At 40.2% G+C, this 26,898-nt stretch overlaps 1 pseudogene; it reads left to right on the top strand.

Annotated features, from left to right (window-relative positions):
* Nucleotides 1-401: 401 nt before the first annotated feature.
* The window catches only part of LOC141421716 (vomeronasal type-1 receptor 48-like), an 87,004-nt pseudogene continuing 60,507 nt past the window's right edge, over nucleotides 402-26,898 (top strand).

The raw sequence follows: 26,898 nt of genomic DNA, 5'->3' as shown, positions 1-26,898 counted from the left end.
GTAAGACACAGAGGAGACTTTGTGGAGAGATCAAAGATAGGTCTGAAGGGCAAACAGGAGACCGTGTGACAAAAATTGTACTTCAACCTGGGGATCCTGGGAAGGCAAATACTAGGAGTGCCAGCATGATGTTCAATAAGATCACTCGCATTCACGTAGGAGCGCCATGCAAAGTTTTATAGCCAATACAATGATCAGATCTCCCTTTTAGAAAAACCACTAGATTAGAGGGGCAAAGGAGGTTGTGAAAGTATGGCCTTCAAGACTATTGCTCTAGAACGTCAGGGTCTTGAAGGGTTGAGAGATGTCAGTACTGGAGGAGCCAGAGGAGGCTTAGGACCAGGCTGAGAGTGAAGCACTGCCATGTCCTCACAGTCTGGCATGGCAGCACCTCAGCAGCCATGGAACCCATGGATTGGCTTCAAGATTTTGACTTTAGCATCCAAGGAGCTCCAGCTTTGCTGTTCAGTGCAGCCAAGGAGAAGCCAGAGAAGACCCTGGGAGACCACCCTGACTCCAAGGAGGTGTAAGTCTAGGGAGAAGCCAGATGCCCATAGGGTGGGGCCTCAGGACTGAAGATGAAGTGTGAGAATCTCTCAACAGCTCCACACATCATTGATTTTTTTCAGCCCCACTCCGAAGGTGATCGGTGACTGATTTCGTGCAAACCAAAGAGGTCTGCATCTTCCACTGTGTGAGGGATACGCTGATAGCCTTTGAGAGTGGCTAGACTCCCAGGTAGCTTCTTGTCACCAAAATGAGTGTAAGAGCTACAAGTGTCTTTTGGAAACAAGGAAGTAATGAATGGGTAGGAAAAGGAGACTCTGTGGATTGAGTTGAAGTGAGCTGATTCAGGAACTAACAAAAGCAGAAATAAACTAAAATAAATGGCCAGCAGTTCTGAGAAGGTAGAAGCTGGAACCAGGAGGAAAACCAATACTGTGAGGAATGGGGGAACTAAAACCACAGCATATCTGGATGCCAGGCTTCAGAATGAAGAAAACCAGCTACATTAGGCACAGATATAACTAAAAATGCTCAAGAGAACCAGTATCATTAGTGAGAAGTTTGGCACAGGCATCACCAGTAGCTTCACAGTGACCAGGTTGGAATCAGATTAATGGAATTTGGAGGGAGACAACTTTGTTGTTCACAATCTGTCTGATAAAATGGAACTGAAATTGCAGAGACATTAACTTATTCCCTATGGAAATAATACTTATTTGGAGTCTTTGATATAGAGCAGCCCTTGAATCATTCTTGAGACTTCAAATTTTTCTTGGATGACCATTTGAGTACCTGATGGATGCTTTCCTGCAGCACCCAGCAGCTCATGGTAGAGTTTGAGAACAATGTCACTACCTGTCCCATACAGCTGATGAAGACAGAGGCATGATCGAGAACCAAGGAAGAAGAGATGTGTTCCATTCCAACAAAACCCTGTTAAAACTGCTCATTGATTTTCATTGTTTCCTATATCCTTGATCTTTCACGGGGATCACTTTTAATGTGTCTTAAGAACATTCTTAATATTTTATTTAGTGCAGGTCTGCAGATTTTCTGGTCTCGTATATGTAAAATATTTTAATTTTACATTCATTAGTGGAAAGAATTTTTACAATATGTAGAGCTATAGTATTTAAGTACAATATTTCATTTCCTTCTGCTTTCTTTCCCCAGTTTTTATATTAAGAATGAAACTGTCAGTCTAATTGTGACCTTTTTGTTTTTTGAAGATAACTGTCTATTCCTCTGGCTGCTTTCAGGATTTTTCTTTTTCTGGTACTTTTTTTGTGATACGGTACAAATTATTTTTCATTTATTCTGTTTGGGTTTTATAGTACTCATTGAATCTCTGGTTTGGTGTTTTAATCAGCTTTAGAGCATTCCTCAGATACTGTTGTTAGCCCATCCCATCTTCTCTTTTTTGGGACTGTCTTTACATGTATGTTTGAACTTCTCACTGTATTCTGTATGTCCCTTCCCTCTTCTGAATTTTCATCATTTTTGAGTTTTCTCTGCTCATTCTGAATAATTTCTTCTTATTTATCAAATCTCTAATTCTTTCCTCAACCATGTTTGATCTGCTAATTCCATTCATTGCATTCTTTATTTTGAATTTTATATTTTGCAAATTAAAACTTCCATTTTACTATTTTAAAAAGTAGTTTCCAGAACTCCACAAAAATTCTTAGTATTTTTTTCTTTCTTATTGCCTTCCACATAGACTTTATTTATTTTAAAATTGTGGCTTGATAACAGAAATATTTAGAGCGTCTGTAGGTAGAAATAGTTTCCTTTTTCAGGGTTTTAATGATGTTGCTTTATCCCCTTACATACTTACTTTTTGTAGTTTTAAAAATTAATTAAAATTTATTAAAACATAATAATCAGAAAAGTTCACATATAAGTTTATAGCATGATACATTTCTGCAAACTAAACACAACCATGTAACTGTTATCTAAATCAATAAGCATATCATTACTGATATCCAGGAGCCCTAGTTGAACCTTTCTAGAAACTGTCTCTTTTCTCTCTCCTTCCACACACCCAGCGATAACCAGTGTTTGGTTACTTTATGTCATTAATGGGTTTTTGCCTGAATTTGGATTTTGTATGAATGAAATAACATGTATTTTATGTGTTTTTATTTTTAATTAAAAGCTATTATTATCATTCTTTAAAAGCAGGAGATATTTATTTTGGCTCCAGGTTTTGGCTCATGGTCTCCTGGCCCCATCAATTTTGGAGCTGTGATGAGTAAGCACCATTTTTGTGAGCTTTTGTCATACTATGTCATGTAATAATTGTGGTTTGTTCATTTCTACTCCTATTTAGTATTCCATTGTGTGACTGTGTCACAGTTTACTTGGCATTCTATTGAATATAGCTTTCATTTTGAGATTTAACAAGTAGGGAGTCTAATATTCCCATACAAGATCTTTTGGTGAATATGCCTAGATATTTTTGATTGAGTGCTAGGCACTCTGTTAGCAAAATTGTGAAAAAAAATTGACATTTAGTATGATGTTATCTTTCTCTAGAGAGCTTTGACATTTTCTTTGGCTTAAACAAAGTTGGTGTAAGTGATTATGAGGATTCTACATGAGTTGCAGTCCTTGTAAGGGGCTATGTCTGATTCACTCTTGTTCTGGGGTGTCAGCCTTTGGGGATCCTAACAAAGCTAGCCCTGACTACATGCACTCCCATCCTCATTTCCCTATCTTCTCATGGCTGTAAAAATCTCTGCTCAGGATCTCAGATTCTGAGCCACACCTCACCAGAAGTAGAAAATGTCCCTAGGAGAATAGTGCCTCTATGTACTGTTCTTAATTCCCCTAAGTTTGTTTTCCCCCAGATACTGACTCAATGACACTTCACTGTCTTGTTTATTTTTTAATGATTTAAGTAGATTTTTGGTATCCTTTGTTCAGTTATTCTGCTTGCAGTGATTAAACTCCTGGTCCTGCCATTTATTCTGTAATATTCTCTCTCTCTCTCTCTCCCTTCCTCTCTCTCTCTCTAGCAGAGTTGTTCTTGCCAAGATTACTGATAATCTTTCATCTTTCTTGTACAATGGGCAGTTTAAGTGTTTGGCTTCCTTGCTCGCTCATTTCTGGCTGACTTCTCCTTCTCTGGTTAGCTTGTTGCAGTGCTCTCTTTCACGCCTACCCCTTACAGATGTTGTCTCAGTCACAAACGCTTTCTGTGAACGAACCATGCCCATGACGTCAGCTGCCATGGTGATGTCTTTAAGACCATTTTCCTGAACGCCAAGGCATTTCCTTCTTCTTATATACCCCCACTGGATGTTCAATGGCATTTCAAACTTAATGTGTAAAGCATGACTTCCCATTTCTTCCACCTCCTCTGATTCTATCCTTATTTCAGGAAATGGCCCCGCTCTCTCCTTACCTGTCCCAACCCAGAAGACATCATAAACTCCTATTTCCTTCTCATTTCTCTCATTTCATCAGGTTCTAATCCTACAGATTTGTATTTTTAAAATATTTGAGATCAAACTTATGTTTGACTATGAAATTCACAAGACAATAAAACAAATGAGAAAATACTTGGGAAGTAATCAGCCTAGAGTGATGAGGCTTTTGAAGAGTTATGTACCCATGGAATTGCTCACACCATACTAAATCTCTCAGAATGCTGCTCAAATGACTGGACTCTTTCCATGTCCCATCCCACGTAATCTATTCAAGTATACCCACCCCTTAGGCAGACATTAGCATTCTGTCCACCCCATCTGACTCACTGACTCAATGCTATGTATATTTAAAGCATGAAGGTACCAATTTATGCATATCTTATAGTTCCACAGGCAGAAAGTTCTTCCTGTATTTCTCCTTTCCTTTCCTTTCCTAAATTCTTATACTATTTGTACCATAGAATTTAGCATACATTAAATGTTTTCTTATTTTTCTTGTGTGATCTCTCTCTCTCTCTCTCTGTCTCTGTTGGTACTTGAGTTCAAACTCAGGGCTTTGTGCTTTCTACCACTTGAACCGTGTCTCCAGTCCTTTTGCTCTTGTTATTTTTGAGATAGGGTCTCTATGCCCACCCGGCTTTGACTGCAATTCTCCTCTTTATGCTTCCTGCCCTTGCTAGGATGACACACACATGCCACCACACCCAGTTTTTTCTGTTGAGTTGGAGTCTTGCTTAGCTGGCTTCAAATATCTATCCTTTTGATCTCTGCCTCTCTAGAAGCTAGGATCACAGGCATGAGCCACTGGTGCCTGGCTTATTTTGCTCTCTAGTTGTGTCAAGTGCACTCATATTTTATCCACAGCTTGAGAATTAGCTTCCTGGGAGCAAGGCCTGTGCGTTGTCCTCCATTGTGACCCTTAGGGCCTAAGGGCTGAGCTGCAGCATGTGCCTGGTTACTATTAGTTGTTTGATAGAATCAATTAATGTAAGAGAAATTCAAATCATCCAACACATTTAGGATCATTGTCTTTGTTTCATGAAAGAAGAAAAAAACTTGCTCATTTGGAAATTATCTTCTCTGCTTCTTTAAAATAACCCCCAAGAACATATCCTAACATTCTAGCCAAAATAAATATTTTAGTTTTTGTTCCTTGAAAGATTTAAATGGGGGTGGAGGACAATTATAAATGAGAACAATTACTGATGTAGACTGGTGACTTCTAATGCATGGTGCTTATGAAATGTCTCAGAGCAGCCTGTAGATTTTACACTCTTTATCTTATGAAAATAGTCATGTCCAGTGTGACATCATCACGTGAGCCTCTAGTGATATGATTGCTTCTAAAAGACTCTTTTTGGAGTTCACAAAATATAAAATATATACCATTGATTACCTTAAAATAGAAAAGAAATGAAACTTCACTGGAAATGGATTCTCAGAAGGGATCCCATGAGGGTAGATAGGCCACCCATGGATTTGTGATCAGTCTATGGGGAACGCAGTGCAAAGGAAAGAACACCAGCTAGAATCAGAGCTCTTGGTTCCCATTCCACTGCTACCATTGCTGTTAGGATCTTCGGTGCATCACTGATGTGGCTGCACCTTAGTTTTCCCATCTGTACAGCAGGGATCTTAATACCATGCCCAGAAGATTTGTATCCTTATTTCATCTTATATGGCACATGTGAAAGATCTTCAAGATCAGTTAGGCACCTGGTAATGCAAAGGAGTTGCTGTTGGGGACAGGGGTTCAGCAGCAGGGAGGGGTTTGTGAGGAAGGACTCTGCAGTCAAGTGACCTGGATGCTGGTCTCAACTTATAAGAGGGTGACCTTAGGCAACCCTCTCATTTTCTCATCTGTGAAATGGGACTATAGTGATACCATCTACCTCGCAGCAGTGTTGTGAAGATCAAATAGTTAAAACACATAAAGCACTAATATTACCTGTCACACAGTAAGAACTATACTACCATTAGCTTTTATTAGTTTTCCTAATTTCATGCAGGATCTAAAAAGCAAATCGTTTTAGATGTTCTTTTTCTTGTCTTGTTTTTTGGTGTTTTGAGACCAGGGTCTCACTATGTAGCCCAAGATGGCCTTGAAATCTTGATCCTCCCGCCTTACTCTCTTGAGTATGGGATTATAGGCATATAAAACCACACTTGGCTCTGAAGTATTCTTGATATGATGAGAAATACCTGGCTAAAGAATATTATAACCCATTAAACAATTCCTGTTTTTATCTAAAAGTTTTGTTTTCTGGGATAGAGGGCATAACCCTGTCCTCTTAGACTTGTGTTTAAATAGGACATGGAGAGGCAATGAGTGGAGAGATTAATATACTGGGAAATGAAGAGGACAGCTGATTTGGAAGGTGCTATGAATGTAATAGCACCATGCCATGGTTGTGTGGTCAGGAAAGACTGCTTTGAGGGGGATATTCACACCAAAGCCTGAAGAAAAGGGTTGTCACTAGAAGAGTGCAGGAAGAGGGTGCTGAGGCAAAATCTGAGGTAAGGATGGGGCTCACAGAATTGAGAACAGAGAGGGTCAACACAGCTGGCATGGGAGCAGGCTTTGGATAAGTCTAGAGGGAAAGATCAGTTCGCAGGAGAGATTTTATGAGGAACTGGATTTTCTTTAATGACCACCATGAAACCCTTGGGGTATTTTGTTCAGGAAAGCGATCAAAGAAAACAATACAGAATACTTAATTTTATGTGTTAACGCCTTTTTAAAATTAAAAAGTAGATTAAGTGAGGAACAGAGATTTAGAATATATTATTCTTTCTGCTCAATTTGCAGATTTCATTGGCCTTAAGACCAGTTTCAAAGTAAATTTAACTGACTGAGATTAGGGTTTTAAGTAGCAGTAATATTTAAGACTGGTATGCTGGGTTCAGATGACATTTGGCTGTGGGGACCAATGGGGACCAATGCTCCCTAAACCCATGTTGTTTAGGCTATCACAGGACAACACTTAGTCTCATCCAATCCCCCAACCCCACACAGGGAATTTGGTGCCTTCTTGGGAAGACTAATAACTTCCCAGACTTAAAGGGAATGGTTGTATTTGGTTGTGAATAATAGAAAGCAAGCTAGTTTGTTTACTCTTTGCTTTATACAAGAAGTTCAGATTAGGCAAATGGTTCAGAGGCTGAATTATATCAGAGTCCACTTCTTTGCAATTCTCTTGGTCTAACACTCATGGACCCTGGAGTTGTGTGTAACACCTGTCAACACATCTATAATGCAAGCAAAGAGAAAAGGGAGGAATAGAAAATGGTGTTCCCCATAGCAGGAAATCAGAGAGCTTCCCAGACATCCACAGAAGTCTTCTTCTTCTACCTCACTGGCTTGAACTGTGTTGTAGGGCTACTTATTGTGTGTGTGTGTATCTGTGAAAACAGTTTGGGGTGAATTGTTAGCTTCATGGAAGAAAAGAAAAATAAGATTTAAGCGGGTTTGAATGAGCTCCCTCTGTCACTGTTTTGCAGCAGAGTTCATTTGGAACTTTAGTTCCCCAGAGCAGTGACAAGATCTATGGAAGATACCAACCTGCTACAAACTGTTGGCATGAAAAATTACACCTGGAAATGGTTATCATGGGAGACAGCTGAATAAGTTTTCCAGCTGACCATGAAATCTGAAAGTGAAGATAAACATCTGTCATCAGGTGGCAAGTAAAATTTAAAGATTGACTAATTTCCATAATTGATCCCCGATTTGGTGATTAGAGTAACACACACAGTCATCCATTTCAATGATCTTTGTACTTGGCTTCCGTTTGCTGCGTAATAAAGCATCCTGACACACAGCACTATTGCTTCTGAGTGAGTCGGGCTCTTCGGCTCGAGCTCGGCCTATGTATTTTCATGAAACTTCAGAGCCCCTGATTTGTTCTTGGATGGAAAAGGAGATATAGATGTCCAGATTTTATAGTATTTAGAATTGCCTTTAAAAGGGAAAAGAAAAGAAATTAAGTGTCTGGAACAACTATAACAATAGTAAACCCTAGACAATGTCTTCATGGAACAATGGAAATGATTTGACAGGAAGATGATAAATTTAGTAAATTAAAAAAAAATCAACCTTGATTAGTTGGTGATTGCAGTCAAAGTGGTATACAGTTGAGTTAGGTGAAAGAGTACTCACTTGGACTGCTTACTGTGGTCTCTTGGCAGGTTTCTCCAGTGTAAAACAAGGAACACAATAGATACTAAAATGAACATCCTTTAATTTAGGATTCCTAAGATGGATGGGAGGCACGGTTCCTTTTCCCCGTAAAAAAGAGAAAACATTTCCTCTTTTCATCTTGTGAAAGCCAGAACATTAGGCAGCAAATAGATTTTGCTGAAAATAATTGGGTTCCCAAGAGCACAGCTGATTCTCCAGGGAGAGGCTGGGGCATTGAAGTTGCCATTTCCAACCAGGTTGAGGTGCCATCAGTGTCCAGGTCCAGTATCAGCATTTAAGCAGATGGCCGGGTCTTGGTTGTGGCTTTCCCTGCTTGTCCCTCCTTTCTCTTGGTTTTCTGGGCTTCCTAGACATTCTTCCCAACATCTACTCGCTGTATCAGTTAGCCAGAGTGAGTTCCTGTATTTGAAAAAAGAGCAGATGCAGGCTGGCTATATGAACGTGCAGTGATGCCACCCAGTTCCTCCTTCCAGGGAGTGCTGGCGAATAGGTGTCTGCTCTTTCAGAGTTTGCCTGGTAGCAGAGAGCTGTGTGCACTGGGTGGTTGCCAAAGCTTGACTTCATTTAGTGCTATGCCCCATTCATGTGCCCTTAAATGCTTAAAAATCCATCCCTTTGGGGTGCTCATTTTTGTAAGCATTTAAAAATGCAGTTTGGGAATCTTTAGTTCTCCATTAAAAAACTCCTTCGGGGTATGCCTCAGTTGGCTGGGTTAACCAGTAGCAACAAACAATGGTTCTTCAGAGCACTTTTAACTGCCAGAAAGTTCACCCTTGCTGTGTGTAAAGCTGTTACTTCTTCAGGCAATAAACTAGCACACTTCTGAAAATGTCAAATATGAATGATGGTCTCCTTTCGGTTAGCCATCGCGAGGGAGAATACATCCCGTTTGTTTGTACTAAATTTGAATGAGAATGTAACTTGGATATTTTTGTAGCCAATACATATGTGGTGATGAAGGCAGTCCCATGTTTTTGGGGCAGGGAAGGCAGCATGTTTCAAACCTCCAACCCACCTGACACTGGGCCTAGCACCGCCATGGCTCTTCACCTAGTTTTCTTGGCCACCCTGAGACTTAAGTGGCATTATCTTTGCTTTATAGACAAGGGTCTGAGACTTAGGTTATTTAAGAAATGAAATTAGTTCAAGGTCACCTGCTTAAGAAATAGTAGAAAAGGATACCACACACGTTCGTCTAATTGTAAGACTCATGTTTTTCATTCATCTTGTCACCAAATATACAGAGTGCCTTATCTGACTGAGAAATATACAAGTAAGCATCTCTTTCCTTAAAGAGCTTTTTTTTTTTTTTTATTCTGGGGTTTGAACTCAGGACCTCATGCTTGCTAGGCAGGTTTTCTATCACTTGAGCCATACCCTCAGCCATTGTTTGCTTTAGTTATTTTTCAGATGGAATCTCACACATTAGGCCAGCCTTGGACTGCATTCTTTCTACCGGTGCCTCCCTTGTAGCTGGGACATGTACAACCATACCTGGCTTGTCTATTGAGATGTTGTCTCGCTAACTCTTTTTCCTGGGTTGACCTTGAACAGAGATCCTCCTGATCTCCATCTCCTGAGTAGCTGGGATTACAGGCATGCTCCACCATGCCAAACTTCAGAGTTTATTGACTAGAAGGGGAGATAGACCCAACAACCCGTAATAACATACACAGTGTGATTAATCCATGCTGGAGGCATATAGAGCACAAGAGAGGAACTCAGCTGGAATGGTGCTCAAGGAGAGCTTCACTAATGAGTGAGGCTGAGCTGAGGCCAGAGGGAAGGTTAAGGGTCAGCCAGGAGGAGAAGGGAGACAGATGGTTTGTCTGATTATCTATCTATCTATCTATCTATCTATCTATCTATCTATCTATCATCTATCTATATCTATTGATGTATCATTCATCTACTTATCTATTAACATCTATCATATCTATGTATCCATTTAATCATCTATCATCTATTAATTATCTATCTAATCAGTCATTGATCTGTGTATCATTCATATACTTATCTATTTAGCATGTATCTATCTAATTCATCCATCCATCCATCCGTCTGTCTGTAAGGATATTTGAGGAAATATGGTGGAATGATGGGTAAATGATGAGAACAGAAAGACAGGGGTCACCTGTTGTGAATTCATATGGATCTTGAGTTTAGCTTTCCTTCTCCAGGTGCTGGGAAGCAAAATATTAGACGTATTTTAGGAGAGCAATGAACTTAAATTTTAATTTCTAACATCTGGGACCAATTTCATGAGAATGAGACTTGTGCACTTGTATTGGATCCCACATCCAGAAGGGCCCCATCCAGGGTTAAAGGCTCTGTAGTCACTATCATGAAATCCTTACTAGCTTTTGAATGACCAGCCCCTCACTTTCATTTTGTACTGGATCTTGTAAATTATATGGTTAGTCCTGATAACATCTTTTCTGATGGCAATGAGAAGTGTAGATCAGTAGGGAACTGAAGAAAAGAATCAGGAGTTGGTGAAATAATTGAGATAAGAGGTGACAAGGGACGAGTGCATAACACTGATGGTGAGAACAGAGGGGCAAACAGGTGAAATAAATGTTAAGTATTTGAAAATAGAAGATTCAGTGAGAGGCTTGAGTGAGAAGGAGGGATTTAGGAATCCCTGAGTAAACAGTTTTGGAATCTTTAGAGCAATCTTTAGAGTTTGGGGGCCAATGTTCTCAATTAGAGTTTCAGTGGGCGTAGGGGAATATATGCAAGTAGGAATGCACATGCTACTTTCTGGGGACCTACCCTGGTATTCTCAGTGGCTCCCATCAAGAATGTCCTCTAAGTAGGGCCAGACACCCATGATGCAGTATATAACAATACAGGCTTGTGATGTTTTCCTTCACAGAAAGTGGATGGAGATAAGTGGGGGAGCCATTACTTCTATTATTTTCTGTTACAAAGAAAACTAGAACTTCCTGCCTCCCCCATGTAGTTTGTGTATCTGTAGAAAGAGAATTATGCAGTTATTGAGAGTCTTTGTGCAAACTTTCTTATAGTTGGAGAATCAAGCTGAAATTTGATATGGGTGGATTTATGGACAGGTATAGAGAGAAGGGTAAGAGGGAAGTCCACCACTGATTTCCTAAAGGGTGCTTGATTTCCATTCTGATGAAGGTGTAGTCATGGAGCTGCACTTACATGAGGCTTTAGGTCAAGTGTGTCTGTCTCATTCTAGTTTCTGGACCCAAGGTCAACCTGGGTCATATCTCACATGTTAACTACAGGGAAAAAGAAAATTAACATTCACATGAGCTCTGGTCATTTGGCGCCTGGTGGTTTTTGTTTTATTTTGATTTTGCAATAACTGTGGGTCTTGTGTCTAGTTAGCAGATTGTGAAGACAAGCTCTGAAACATTTCTGAGCCCAGGTTTTCCCAGCCTGTTCTGTTAGTCTCACAAGGTCATGGAGTGTATCAATTAAGAGTTTATGTGAAGGAATTTTTTACATTAGGAAGTGGCATACGAATGAAGGACAGTTTACCTGATTTCGATTTGTAGTGTTTGCAGAGCACTTTTTGTGGGGATATAAGGAACCGTGGAGAGGTGAGCCATGGGGGTTACTCCCAAATGAGTGAGTGGTGGAGTCATTAAAAATGGGTGGAAAGGCCTGGGGTAATGTCCGCTGCACATTTCTCCTCTGGATGAAGGAGACAGGAACATGAGTCTGGAGGTGACTCCTGATTTATTATCCATCTAGCTTTGCTTTTATGGTTGATGTTCTGACAAATTCAGACCCAGGAAGTAAATTCTATTCATTGCTCAAGACTCTAAGCAACTCCATGCACCAAGCAATGGTGGCGTTCATTGACATTTCCCCCAAAACTTCAAAAAAATCCTTTTGTATTGACACATCCTTTGCTATATTTCTATTCTTTCTCCTAGATTTTGTTACATTTCGATCTCTCTTTCAAAACTGTGCTGTGCAGCTCTTTCTGGGTAGGGGATGAGAGTTTCTCAAAGGGTTGTGTCTGAATGCTGCTGTTCTTAAATGAAAGTAGAGCAAAAAACCAGGTCACATTAGTTTAGATTTTGCTAATGTCTTTTTATGATTCCCCCAGTTCGTAGCTGAAATGGCCTCACAGATAAGGTAATTAAATGACCCCATTTTGTAGAAGAGGTCCATAAATGCTAAATGATTTATTAAGGGTGCTTGGTCGTTACCAGTTGAGACAGAATGAGAACCTGCACTTCTCTCACTCTGAGTCCATGCTTTCTGGATCACACTTGGTAGTCCTGGAAATAGGGCCTACAGTTCTTCTCTGGGCCACCTCTGCTTTTCCTGTATAATATGGTTTTACCTTCCTGCATTGCAGTGAGAAGAGACTCACTTCTTCTTTTCTTCTTGTTTTACTTATGTTTCAAATAGGGTCTCACATTTTTACCAATGCCAGCCTGGATGGTGATCCTCTTATTCATGCCTCTCATGTCGTAGGGACCACAGGCATGTGACGTCATGCCCAGTGTTATTGACTGAGATGAGTCCTTGGTACTTTTTTCCCAGGCTGGTCTCGAACTGTCATCCTCCCAAACTTAGGCTCTCAAATAGCTAAGATTACAGGTGTAAGTCACTACACCCAGCCACAGATTCATTTCTTGAAAGCTTAATAGAAAATGATATTCCTTATGCATGACACGCTTGTGTAATATGTATTTTTATGCTTCTGTGTTTGTTTCTGAATTTAAAATCAGAATATTTAAACAAGGTATATTGTTAGCTTTACTTGCAATCCTTCGGTATGTTTTCTTTGTAAGCATATTTTTAACTGGAAGCAGATTTTTTTTTAAAAGCTATTACTAACATATCTTATTTTTCTTAGCCTTGTATATTTGAACAGCAGGGTCTGATCTGGGAAAAATTTAATTATTAATTTGCATGCATATGGAGTGCCATTTTATGTTGAGTCAATTCTTTCAAAGTCTTACTTGACATCTCCTACTTCGATGTGGTATTTCCTGACTATCAAGAGAAGAAGAAATACATTAAGTTTGCCAGAAAATATGCTGAACTGACCACAGGCACTTTAAGATTTAAACCCTGTAGTCATAACCTCTCAATAAGGCCAATGATTAGTTTGGGGGAATTAAAAATGATAGGAGGAACTTACATTCTGAGTCTGTGACAACTTACTTGTGTTCAATTATTTCACTCCACCCAGCTGATGTCTGTGTGCCCTGAAAAGTCACATCCTTCTGACAATTACTACTTAATTTTAATGTGAAGAGGTACCTTGAGATTTTATTAGTGTTTGTAGGGACAGCTAAGTAAATAGACATTCACTAACTAAAAGCAAGTAAAACTAAAGATGGTAGTTTGGTAAGGAGGAAATTTGCCAAGTATTTCCAAGGAGAAAAGATTTGTATTTCAAAGAGATAAAGAATTTTCCCAGCCCCTACAGGACCTTTGGTTATGGCTCAACAAATGTGTCAAGCAGAGGAAAAGAGCAATTGGGAAAACTGAAGAGGAAAAATAAAGGGAATAAATCACCCTACCGTGGCCTTTCAGACTGGGCCTAGTTTGTGTTGAGCCCATGTGACCTGTGCTTTTTCCTAGCATCTACCACAGGCTAAAATCATTCCTTCAGGTCTGTCTTTCCCTGTCAGTGTCTCCGTCCTGACTCGGTCCCTTGCTAGCCACATGATCACGAACTTGACATTGCTTTGCCTCCTCACCTGTAATCTGGGGATAATAAGAGCACTTACCTCATAAAGTTAATATGTGTAAAAAGCATAGAACATTTCTTGGCCCAGGGTTAGTCCAGCAAGGACAGGGACTGGTTTGGGTCCCACTTGATTTTCAGTGACTTAGCACCAAGCCGAACCTTAGCATCATTACGAACCCTGGATAAATGTTATTTGCTGATAAGCTTAGGCCCAACAGCCTGCAGTCAGCTACCCCTACCATGTAACTCAGTAGATGGTGATTGCAGCGTACTTGTGTCACATCTCTGTTGTCAACTTGAAGACCTTCAAAGAGGATGGTGAGTTCAGGTTGAAAGTTCTCTGGGTGCTGTTCTCAGCCCTGGGCTACCTGGATTGTCTCCAAATGTCTTCCCCAGGTGTGCTCAGCCTGTCAGATGAAAGTGGTGGCTTGTGCCCACCTTGCTTGTAGAGGGTCCTTTGATTCTTCTGCACTGTGATGGCATTTTCTTTTTGCCTTATGAGTATCCCTCATATAGAGTACTTATTTAATTGAAAAAAAATACTGAAGTAAGTGCTACAATAAGTAGAATGAGAAGAATAAAGAAAAGAAGCTTTTGTTCCTACTACAATTCCATACCGATAGTGACTGTGTTTTTAGCTATTACTGTTTTAGTGTTTCAGCATATATCCCTATAATGGAGCACTAAGCATATGCCTCTCTTGATTTTTTTGTTTTTGACTTTAGAAAAAGTCTGTACCCCCTACACAGCTAAGGCTTTGCTTCACTTTATTCTCCCGTCTGCCTTCTGTCACCTCATTCCAGTGTCTGCTGTGCTGCTTTTTTAGGCCATCTTCTGTCTTCTCCATAACATTTCGTCCAGAGTCAGTTTTTCTGCTCATTTGCCTTGGTTTTTCTTTTTCATGTTGTAGCCAGGTGATCCTCACTGCTCAGGAGCCACCTGCTTCATGACATTGGTGAGTTGTTCCATGAACAGGACGTAGATCTGGGCATGCGGTGTGTACACGGATCATGAGCGGGGCATGGGGCCCACTGCTGAGCAATAACTGGCAGGAAGTTAACTGAAAACTTCAAGTTCTCCAAATGCCAGAGTAAGGATAGCTTTTCATAATATCCATGCTGAAACCGCCATCTTTCCTGGGATGATTCATTCAACTTCTTTAGAAAAGAGCCTTCCATTTTTGCTGGGATGGTGTCCTCTAGGGATATAGTGTCCTCACTTTGCTGTTAATGTTGGGTGGTGACAAGCAATAAAAGATGAGGATTAGTATGGGGACTCTATAGTGCATATCCATTCCTGCACAGGTTTCCTTCATTCCTTCCTTCCCTCCTCCCTCCCTTCCTTCCCTCCTCCCTCCCTTCCTTCCCTCCGTCCCTCCTCCCTCCCTCCCTCCCTCTCTCCCTTCCTCCCTTCCTCCCTTCCTCCCTCCCTCCCTTCCTTCCCTCTGTCCCTCCTCCCTCCCTCCCTCTCTCCCTTCCTTCCTTCCTCCCTTCCTCCTCCCTCCCTTCCTTCCTTCCATCCCTCCTCCCTTCCTTCCTTTAGCAATACTGGGCCTTAAAATCAGGGCCTTATGCTTGCTAGGCAGCTATGTAAATTCTCTATCACTCGAAAAATACCCCCAGCCCTTTTTTGCTTTAGTTATTTTTCAGATAGGGTTGTATTTTGACCACAGCCAGCCTCACACTGCAATCTGTTATGCCTCCTGCAGAGCTTTGATTACAGATGGGCACCACCATGCCCAGTTTTTTGATTGGGTTTTGCTAACTTTGTTTTTTTTTTGCTCTGGTTGTCCTTGCATTGTGCTCCTCCTGACCTCTGCATTCCAAGTAGCTGGAATTACAGACATGAGCCACCCTGGTCTGCTCCCTATGCAGACTTTTAATGAACTCACCCCCAACTTGTTTCAACTCCATTTCTCCTGTTGCACAGCAGTACAGAAGTGGTACATATTCAAAAGGTTGCATGTGGTGAAGAAGCTAATGTAAAGAACTGTTAGTGGCAGAGTGAATAACTGAGATAGAAATAACCTTGTGCTGGTGTGGAGTGTAGATTCAACAATGACAATCTGTGAACTATGTAGGAGTCTAACAACAATCCGAATTATGAGAGATGAATGTTTAGGCCAAGAAACAAGTAAATTTGAGTTGTTGAAAAGAGGAAACATTTCCTACTGTTAAGAAGAGGAAAATTTCAAATCATAAATGAAAGCTTAAAGACATAAGCATGAAAAGTTAACCACATTGAGGCCTGGGCTAACAAAATGAGATTGAGATGAACACAATCTTACATGGTTATACTGATCATCACCTTCAACTCAGGGGCTATAAAAAGCATACGGTCCACTTAGTCAGACCCTTTATTGCACAAAGAGAAAGATGAGACATAAAAAGCTTAGTGACGCCAACCTTTAAGCTACATCTTAAGCCCACCAAGCACATTAGACTGTAAATGAAGACAGTTTGGAGTCATTTTGTAACTCTGCACCAGTCTTCCTCATTACACATTTGATTCATTTCCAAGGATGAAAGTATAAATGTGCTTTTAAGATGTTGACTTCAATAATCTATGTGAGGCTGTAAACACTTTTCAGCACACTTAAGAAACAGATTTTCCTAAAACATTGTCTCTAAATAATTTCTGTTCAATTAAAATCCCTTGTGATCTCAATGGTCTTGTCATTTCCATCTTTTATAATTTTCAGAAGACTACCCTAAGATGTTCATCTACCCTCGAATCATGTCTAAGGATTAACTTCCTATTATTTTGTTCATATTTTAAACTCTGCCAAACTATTTCCTTTTGTCAATCAAGACAAAGACTTTTTCTTTCGGTTCTTGTGAAGGGCACCTTTATCATTTCAAAATCCATCTCTTTGAGGGAACATGCTTTTTAGTTTGTGTCATTAAACATTATAGCTTGTTATTTCTTTAACTAACTAGGAAGGAATCAAGTTGTTCCTTAGTAACTTCGTCTTCCACTCAGGCTTTTCTTTCCAGAGACCAGGGCAAAGACAGCTTCAAATTAGATCTTCCAAACATCACAACAGAAATCAAACAAATGTTTTGAAACTCAGGAATCCTTCATCTATTTAAGAACCTTGAAATAGTGGAGATATTTTGTCTTGAACATAAGCTATATGGGGTTGGGTATGTAGCTCAATAACAAAGTGTGTGCTTACATGCCTAAGGCCTCAGGTTCAATCCCTTAGCACCCCAAAACAACAGAAAGCAAAACAGAACAAAAACGTAAATTACAGGAGGTAAGCAGAGACACACAATGAGGAAAAAATAAAGAGAGAAACACTGTAAGCAAGCTGCCTTTTTTCCTGGTTTTTGCTTTGCTTTTTTGCTGAACTGCCTGTTTTCAACCACTACTTACCCTTGACTATGGAAGATGAAGCTCCTTTATATTCCTTCCTTTTATAAGTGCCGGCGAAATATGAACTCGCTTCTGTAGTCGGCATGCTTCCTCTGAATTTTTTTTTTCCAATGAAATATTCCTGTATTTGGAATGAGGGTTTGAGTCCTGGTTTAATTTACTGGGTGTATAAACTGGAGGAATTGCTCTCTGGAAGGTGAGGAAACTATCTCAGAGGAACTAACCATTAAAAAGCATACCAAAAAATTTTTTTTTGGCATAGTATCAAATAAAGAGCCTTTGTAAGATTTTCCTTACATTTCATGCCTAAGTTTCTACAAACATCACCTACAGATGCCTCATTTCACTGGTCATTTTGGCTATCAGCTCATAGTTAGAGTCTCATTTGTCTTCCCAATCAAGTTGAAAGGGTTCATGCGCAGATTATCTGCTCTTTTTAGTTTTCCCACAGGTAGAACAGAGTACTGTTTATATAGTAAGCACTCAATAATGGTTGATTTATTGTTGGAAATTACTGGCAATGATTACTCACTTCATAAATACAGAATGAAAACTGAGAAATTTTTAATATTCTTTCTATTTCTACACAGTGACCATAGAATGAAATTGAGAATACAAAGATATTCTCTGCACCCTGATTTTTACATTTTTCTATTTCATTCTGAAGGTCCCTTGGATATGACCAAATGGGGGCTCTTAGTGTACAGTTCCATATCCAGAAGGTTATTCGGGTATATGTTCAAATGTACTTGCACCCAGTGGAAAGTGAGAGCAGAAAAGTCACATGGGTTACTGAGGAATGGTAGATGTTCTTTGTCCTATGTTACAGTCTTTCCAGAGGACTTACTCCATTGCTTTTAAAAGGCAGGGGTATTGCCTGAAGAACCAAGCGGAATATGTATTTGCCATTTTTATTTCTCAGAAATGGCAATTCAAATTATGTTATTCTCAGGTGATATTTACCACGGTGAAAGCATGCATCTTAAAGCAGATAATTTCCTTCTACTCAAAGTGGCATTGATAGATAGTTTTAAAAATAGCTAAATCAGCCTATGGTGCATATCAAACTGTAAAAATAGAAGCTAGGTCTATGCTTGACAGATTCCAAAGATAGTCTTCAGTATGATTAGCTAATACGATAGTGCAGGTCTTTTTAATATTAATGAACCAATAATGTCAACGTGAGAAATTGCATAAAAAGCCTGGGAGCCTTTTAATATAACCTCCCAGCCAGCAATAAGATTTACATTTGGGATTTTGCAATAATTAGAGAAGTAATCATGAATAAGCATATGTTAAGATATATACATTTTACAGAATAGATGTTGTTTGCATGCTACAGGAGGAAATGTAGATGGTTATTACAAATCAAGAATCATTGCTTTCCTTAGAGTTGCTCCTTCTTTTATAGATGGGAAATGTATCCATCTAAGCTGTAAGGCATACAGTAATTCCTGTATGCCAAGTGCCCACATCTGGTGAAGCCGCTCCTTCTCTTCAGTGAACCAGAGATATCCTTCCCAGTCATGTGACAGGACAATGTATTCAGATTATAATGTGTGTTCATTGCTAATGAAGAGTCAAAAAGAGTGAGATTTGTGTTCAAAGTTCTCTTTGTTTCTCTCTTACTCCCACCATCATATACACACATCAGGATTGCTTGTAGGCCTTCATCAGAAGCTGCTCAAAGACTTTCTCTCTTTTTGATTTGAGTTTCTGACAGGAATTCCTGAGGAGAGAAAGGAGAAAGACCCAGGAAGGTACGTCAGGTACTTGCTAAGGAGCCCCTATGTGCTCCATTAGAACCACATTAGTGGTGATACTGACAACTTTCAGGAAAAGGGAAATAATATACATCTAAAATATTTACATGGTGTTCCTACAATAAATGAAATCCTAAAACTCAGTTAAGGACTTACTTTGGCTCATGCACCCCACTACACAGCATGTGGCTAGATGTGGACACATCAAGCTGCTTCTAATATTGTAATGACTTTTTTTACCGATTACAATTATATTTACTAGTTTTAAGAAAGGTATTGTATTAGTTAGTTTTTTTTTTGTCACTGTGAAAACTACCTGAGAGAAACTATTTAATAGGAGGAAAGATTTATTTTGGCTCCTCTTTCAGAGGTTTCAGTCCATGACTGGCTTGCTTCCTGGCTGTGGGCTTGAGGTGAGGCAGGACACCATGGCAGCGAGCCATGGCATTCCTTCATGGCCAGTGTGCTTGGCTCAATACTATGTGTGGGTTCATGGGTGGAACTGCCTATGTACAATAAGATTCTTCAATGAGTTTGAGGATTTCCCACCGGCCTGCCCAAACTTCCTGCAGCCTGTGATTCTTTCTCCCCATCCTCCTTCCGTCCTCAGGTTAGAGTCCTAATCCGTTAGGATCTGATGGCAATTTCAACCTGTATTAGTTTCCTAGAACTTCTGAGACAAATCACCACAAACCTACTGCTCAAAACAGCAGAAGTTTGTACTCTAACACTTCTGGAGGCCAGAAGTCCAAAATTAGGGTCAGCAGAGCTTTGTTTCTTCCGAAAGCTCTAGGGGAAAATTCTTTTCTTGCCTCATTCAATGTCTTATTGCCTTAAGAGTTCCTTAGTTTGTAGCTGTACAATTCTAATTTCTGCCTCTATTTCCACAGGGCCATTGTTTCCTTCTCTCGCACAAATTTCTCTGTGCCCTGTTCTAATGAGGCATTACCACTGAATTTAGGACCTACTTAGATAATACACAATTATGTCATATTGAGATCTCTAACTTAATTACATCTGCAAAGACCTTTTTCTTTTTTTAAAGCGAGGTCACATTTGTAGATTCTGTGGCACATACATATCTTTTTGGGGGACCAACAGTCAAGCCATCACTCAATGACCTTCTCTGGATCTTTCTCCTTTCTCCTTTACATGCAGCACCCCTCCCCCTGGCCCCACAGTAAATCTGTTGCATGTCAAATCCCATTTTGGCATTTACTTTTTTAAAGGACTTGAACCAACCACAATGAGCAGAACAAGCTAATTCTGCAACTAAGAAGGACACTCCCTTCCTGTGAGACATGGCCTTAGACTGTGATACAGTTTGGACCTTGTAAAGGAGAGGAAGAAGGAAACTGGATTGGGTAGGCAGAATCTTATACCAAGAAGCTACAAAGCCTGGGCCCACAAAACAGTGCTGAGCCTCCTAGGCAAAGCCTGCTGTCAGTCACCTACTATGCTTAGTTATCAGTGGAGAGTAGAAACCCAAGGCAAGTGTGGCCTGAGCAAGAAAGTAGCAGCTTTTGAGGCTGCTAATTAACTGTGCTTTCTGCAGCAGTTAATTGATATCCAATGTGCTGGTCCTTTTCATGGCCAGCACAGTCTACCCCTTGCACTGCACAAATTCTCTTTTTCTACCTTTGTTGGTAACAGGACCTCCATGATTCCAGCGGGCCTGTCTTTCTGAGGAGAAACTGAAAAGAAGCAGTTCTATCATCCAAATATTTGTGTCCTAAAATTCTTATGCTGAAAACTAACCTTGATCTGATGGTATTGATGAGTTGGACCTATTAGGTTAGGTGAGATTAGTGTCTTTGTAAAAGAGGTATGAGAGAGTTGTCTTCTCCCTTCTACACAACTAGAAAGAGCCATCTATCAGTGAATTCTCACCAGACACTGAAGCTGGAACTGACTTGACCTTGAACTCCCAGCCTTCACAATTGCGAGAAATAAGTTTCTGTTGTTTATAGTATTTTCTCATAGTGGTTTGAATGGACTGAGACAGGCATGTTACTTTCTTAATGACAAATTAAGCCCCTGTAACTGTGGTTGGTCTCAGAGCTACATCTGGTACTCTTTTCCTGCCTGTCTCACTACCCATTCTAAATTCCTATCGCCCTCAGTTAAATTTATGCCTCAGTAAGTCTTAATGGATTATATTTGGAAGATGTGACTGGAACCTTCAGGTGGAGGGTATGAGCCACTGGTAATCGTATCATCTCCATACTGGGATTGCTGCATGTGTGCATTTACCATACAATGGCACAAGAGGGAATTATTCTTTGGCTTCCAGACCCATGTGTTCTTCCTGTGTTGAGGTCTCTGATCTATTGTATATATTGCATCATGGAAAATGACACCCCAGCTTTCAGAGTCCTATCTCTGAGTTAGAACTTCAGTTTTTACCTTAGAGAGCCATTCTTGTACTCTAAAAGGCCAGTTGTTTCTGGTCCAGTATGTGATACAACCAGTGGTCTTGGGCCTACTCCTCCATCTTCCCTGTGGAGGAGGTGGTGGGATGTGCAGTAGTTTCTATTTACCTGCCCTTCAGGTCCAATTTCTATTTTTCCATATCTTTTCTCCGTATCTCAGGAGGCTAGCCCTTTCAGATGACATCACTAGGTTGAATCAAAGCAATGGAGGTGAGGTGGATGGTCAGGAGGAAGAACCACAAAATAGAAAGGGGAATGGATTGAAATTTAGGATTTTCCTCTGCTAGAGTTCTCCGCTTTGATTCAACAGTTATGAGTTATGCATGACTGTGTCTCTTTATGTACTTTCATAGTTCTCATTCCCATTTGACTCCAGATTTAGTATGTCCTAGGGATGGTGACAACTTTGCTCAACATTTCCCTTAAGCTTGCCCCCAGTTATATACTATATCACATGGATCCCAAGCCTGAAGAGCAGGCATCATATAAGATCTTGAGATTCGGAGGATAGGAATAGCAATATCACCCATGGAACAGCTCGCTATCCCTGTGAGGGGAATACTGGCCCTTTCAGGATGAAAGAGTTCCAAAGTAGTCAACTTACTGCCAACGGTCAGTTGGCCACTTTGAGGAATAAATTGTACTGGGGACTAGCACTGGTCTTTGTTGCAAGCAGGTTAGGTGTTCAGAGGTAGCAATAGCTTTGGCTAGTTTTGTTACACTGTTGCTTCCACATCCATTGGTGTCACCTGCCACCACTCCATTGGTGCATCCTTTGTGCCCATTTTGGGGTAGCTGATGATGAAGGCAGACAAAAGGTGACTGACTGGCTTTTTGTCTTGTTTTTTTCCTGCCTCTTCTCTGAGGGATGCTCTCTAGCAGATGTTACCATGTGACACAGAATTCTCTACACTTTGTTCCACTGCCATATTGCCATCCCTATGTCTCTTTCCCAGGCCATCTTGCCTGAGGGAAGTAGTAAATTAAGTCCTTTTGCATGAGCAAATGTGAAAAAGAAAATTCAAGTCTTACACAAAGCTGAATAGTGCAAGAGATTATTATAAGTATGATAATATAAGTTGGTAAATTTAATAAAGTTGTGTGTACTTAAGATTTAGAAACCTCATATCTTTTTATTCTTAGGAAGTGTTGCTGATCTGATGTCAAAGGGAGAATGACGCCAAAAGAGAGAAGAAAGATTGAGAGAGTTTTCCTGGGTGGCTACTAGTCCTGAGTCCTTGCTGAACTGCCAGCACAGGCACAGGAGTGAACAAGACAAACTAGGGAATGAACCCATGATAGGTGTATGAAGCTGGAGAGGATATGACATACCTGAGTTTAAGGCAAAGAACTCTCAGTAGCACCTGCCATTGAAAGCAATAACGATTAGTCTCCTGTTTTAAACCTCTCTCTTCCTACCAGCAAGAATCAGAGCCTTTTGGACTTTTGGAGTAAGAAAGCTTGTGGTTTGAGGAATGTGCCATATGGGACCCCGCGAAGGGCCTTATGAAAAGGCACAGTTGGAGCAAACAGCCTGCTGACGGTTGAGATTTGAATTTCAAATGCAGGGACCTCTGAAAGAAAAATGGTCTCAGTGCAACATAAATTGCTTCCAAATACTCAAAGACACAGCAGAAAGGGCAACAGAAAACCACATGAGGCAAAACAATTTTGATAAACTCTTATGAAATCTGTTCTCTTTTTCTGCATCACTCCCTTTCTTTCCATCCCAAGTAACCAAAAGGAGCACTAAAATTAATTAAGACGGTGCAGGAAGTTCCAAGAAACTCAGAGGAGGGAAGCATATTGAAAACTAATAGGCGTGACTGAAATACCATCTCCATTGGGGAAATTTCCCCTAGAGAGAGGGAGAAATCTGTGATTGAGTGTGAAGTCAGGCAGTCACATGGTACATAGTTAACTTGTAAAGTTAACTATGTAGCCATTAATGCCCCCATTTTGTCAGAAAGCAGTTGAGATGGATTTCAGACTCCTCAACTGAAAGAACCTCCACTTTATGCCTGGAGAAAAGAACTCATTGAGGCAGCCACCACCGTGTAGCTGAGGCATGAGCGATGCCACCTGTATATATGGCACATGCCCAGAAACCACCAGAAGGTTAATTCTTTTCATTGAAAGGAAAATACAATTTTGTGAGCCATATCTGAGCTGCTGGTACAATGAACTCGAGAACGGGCTTTAGAATAAAATTGAAATGCCCAAGCAGATTGCTGTTTTTTCCATGCCTGTTTTCTTTGCATTCAATGCATCACTGCTGGTGACCCAGTCAAAGAGTGAATGTTGGATTCCTGATTTCAGGCTGCAGACATATTATTCTATCAGTGGGAAATAAGGTTCTCACAGACCTATTATGGAGAGCCAAATTGCTTCATCCTCAGAAGCCAGTAGATTTCACTAGCTATCAGTGGGGAGCCCATACAAAGTTATAATTTGCAATCTGAATCTACCTTCAAATCCCATCTAAAAAAAGGAAAATTAATACATTGAGGGAACTCCCTGCACTATCAGCTAGGGTCTCAAATTTTCTAGAATTTATTGGTGATCAGTTTCTTGAAGAAAATGTGTTATGGTTTAATGATAGTTTCGCATGTTCTTTTATTTTGCATAGACTAACTACAGTAAATTCCATTATTTGAAAGAATGAGTACTTTTCAAATATTAGCAGCTTACAAAAACAATTTTGCTTTTTAATAAAAGTGAAAATTTCTGTGAATTCAGTCTTAAAATAGACAGGTAGGAAAGTGCTCTACCAAAGTTAAATTGAATTTAGGGGCTGTCACTCCTGTAGATGGAAAGAACAATGGGCATGAGGAAGGTCACACAGATCTAAGCTTGGGCTCTGCTCACCCACGCCCACCCCTTTCTGAAGCTGAATTAATGAGCAGTCTACCGTCTCCGGTTTCCTGACCATAACAAGCTCACTGTGGAGTCAAGGCAAAGAGCAAAGGAGATTCACAGCAGAGAAACATATTCCCCATCACTTGAAAGGCACTCTGGAGCCAAGACAAGGCTATTATTATCAAGTAAACACACCACCCTGCAGTAGTGGAGGCTGGGAATGAAGGTACAGGATTACCTTTCTCAAAGGCAAGTTGCAAACAACACTGAATCCCAGTCTCTTATCTATACCATGTCTTGCTTGATCCCTGGAACTCTTAGCAAATGACAGAAATCAGCCAAGTTGTGTTTTTCCAACTTCTGGTTTCTCCAAAGCCTCTGCTGAAAGTAAAAACTGAAAAGCTGAGAAATGATCACAAGTTGGACAGAAGGGAAGGAATTGAGTCTGAGTAATTTGCCAGCTGTTGTTCAGTTCTGGATAACTAAAGTCTGAAGAACACTTAACCATGGTGGAGGTTTTGTGAGGCTTGAAGCTCAAATAATTTGGGTGACTTTCTTTAGGAAAAAGAAGACCTTTTAATGAAATCAAGGTTACAGATAAAGTATTTGGAATGAGAAATCACAAATAATTACAAATTATAAAAGCTGAGAAATACTTCCACATCCAGGACTTGCCGTTTTGTGCGCCAACTCTTTGTTGGTTCCTTTAGTTCTCATCCCCACTGGCGAAGCTTGTTGCAGGGCCCAGGGTAAGATAAAGCTGTAGATTCTCTTATCAAGGAGTCTTATCACCTTCATCAAGGTGACAGCAGAGCCTTCACCCAGGCTCAGGGCCCTTCTGAGTGTGCAGCCTTTTACAATGGCACACGTTGCATACTCATGAAGCTGAGTCATCACAAAATTCAGAAAATAGTATAAATAGCATGATGCTTTTATTAACTGATGGACTCACCTCTATGATATATTTTCTTTTTTATGGTTTTGGATGCATACTTTTTTTTTTCTTGGCAGTACTGGGGATTGAACTCAGGGCCTTGTGCTTGTTAGGCAAGTGCTCTACCATTTGAGCCATGCCTCCAGTCCCCCTCTTTTAAAAAAACATTTTTATTAGCATATAATTGTTGTGCAGGGAGTTTCATTGTGACATTTGCACACTTGCTTATAATAGGTTCATCCCTACCAGCAATCTACCCAATTCCCTTCCTGTGTAGCCCTCCATTTTCTTTTTGGATAGGGTCTCACGCTTTTTCCTGGGTTAATCTTGGAGCACAGTCTTCCCACCTCAGCCTGCAAAGTAGCTAAGATTACAGAATTAAGCCACCATTATTGGCTGGATGCATACTTTTTGATTGGTACTTCATATCATGAGTATTTTGTGGTATCTTTTTCAAAAGGGAGACTAGAAAGATGATTCAGTCTTTTTTTTAGCGTATCTGATTGAAATTTGCCTTTTCCTTGTTTTAATCATTGGCAATCTAGAAAACTTTCTTTTAGCATCAAACTCTTTATTGTTGATGTCATGTAAGCTTTGGAGAGCACTGTCAAAATTTTTCTTTTCTTATGGTAGCTAAGAGACTTGTTTTGCAGGCCTTGTGCTACCTGCATGCTTTAGGAGACAGGCTCTCTATGACTCATTCATCTCACCGGGAGTCCTTTGGTTATATTTCCTGTTGTGAGGCTGTGGTTGGCACAAAAGTGGGTGGTGGTAGTATTCCTTGAAACCATTCCTCACCAGAACCTCTGGCAATGCCATGGTAGTGGTATCTCAAACTAAATGATTCTCAAACATAAGTTCCACTTAGCTGGACTCCAAAGATGCCCAGGGCCTCCATGACAACAGATAGGAGGGAAAGCATGGTTAGAGTTGGGTGAGAATTAAGAAGGCAAAGTGGAAAGAGACAGAGCCCGTACAATACTGCGCTTGTGAAAATTTTAAAATAGCACGTGACATGGAAAGGACCATAGAAGCCTAAGTCCCGTCATCCTCATTATAAATTCATTTCTGGTAAAGTACACCCTATTGGCACCTGGAAGTTTACCTATTTCAAGCAAAATTTTTTGCCAACCACAAAGTAGAGTCATGGAGTTGGCTCAAAAAATAAGCAGGTCATTTCCTTTGTTAGAGGGTGGGTGTCTTAAATTCCATGTGGCAAAGGCTGCTGGCTGCCCTTCTGTGTTTTTTAGCTGTATGTTTCCAGGCCAGTAATCAATCAGGCAGCAATGGCCTGATGGACGATGATACTTACTGTATATTAAGATAAATGAAAAGAGACTACTCACTTACTTGAAGTAAAAGCACTTCTGAACTTAGCACCTGGCATTTATTCCTAGAAAAGTACTCACACATTTATGATAGTGTTTTCCAGAAAACCAAAGTTCACTTCTGAAAAGAAATATCTTACTCATTCTCTCTGTAGTACTGGAATTATAAAAACCTAGGATTTCACCCTAGAAAAGACTTAATTTTGCAATGACTATTTCATGTCTTTTAGATACCATGTACCCAGCATTAAACAGACCTTAAGAGTAAATGTGGTTCTCAGACACTGGTTTTACAATCCAAGTTCAAGAGACAAGTGAGAAAATAAGCTATAAAACAAAGGGAAGAGGCCATGATGATACCCAGGAGTGT

This window comes from Castor canadensis, chromosome 1, assembly GCF_047511655.1.
Source record: "Castor canadensis chromosome 1, mCasCan1.hap1v2, whole genome shotgun sequence".
NCBI classification, from domain to species: domain Eukaryota; kingdom Metazoa; phylum Chordata; class Mammalia; order Rodentia; family Castoridae; genus Castor; species Castor canadensis.
This window is presented reverse-complemented; position numbering and strand designations above follow the sequence as displayed.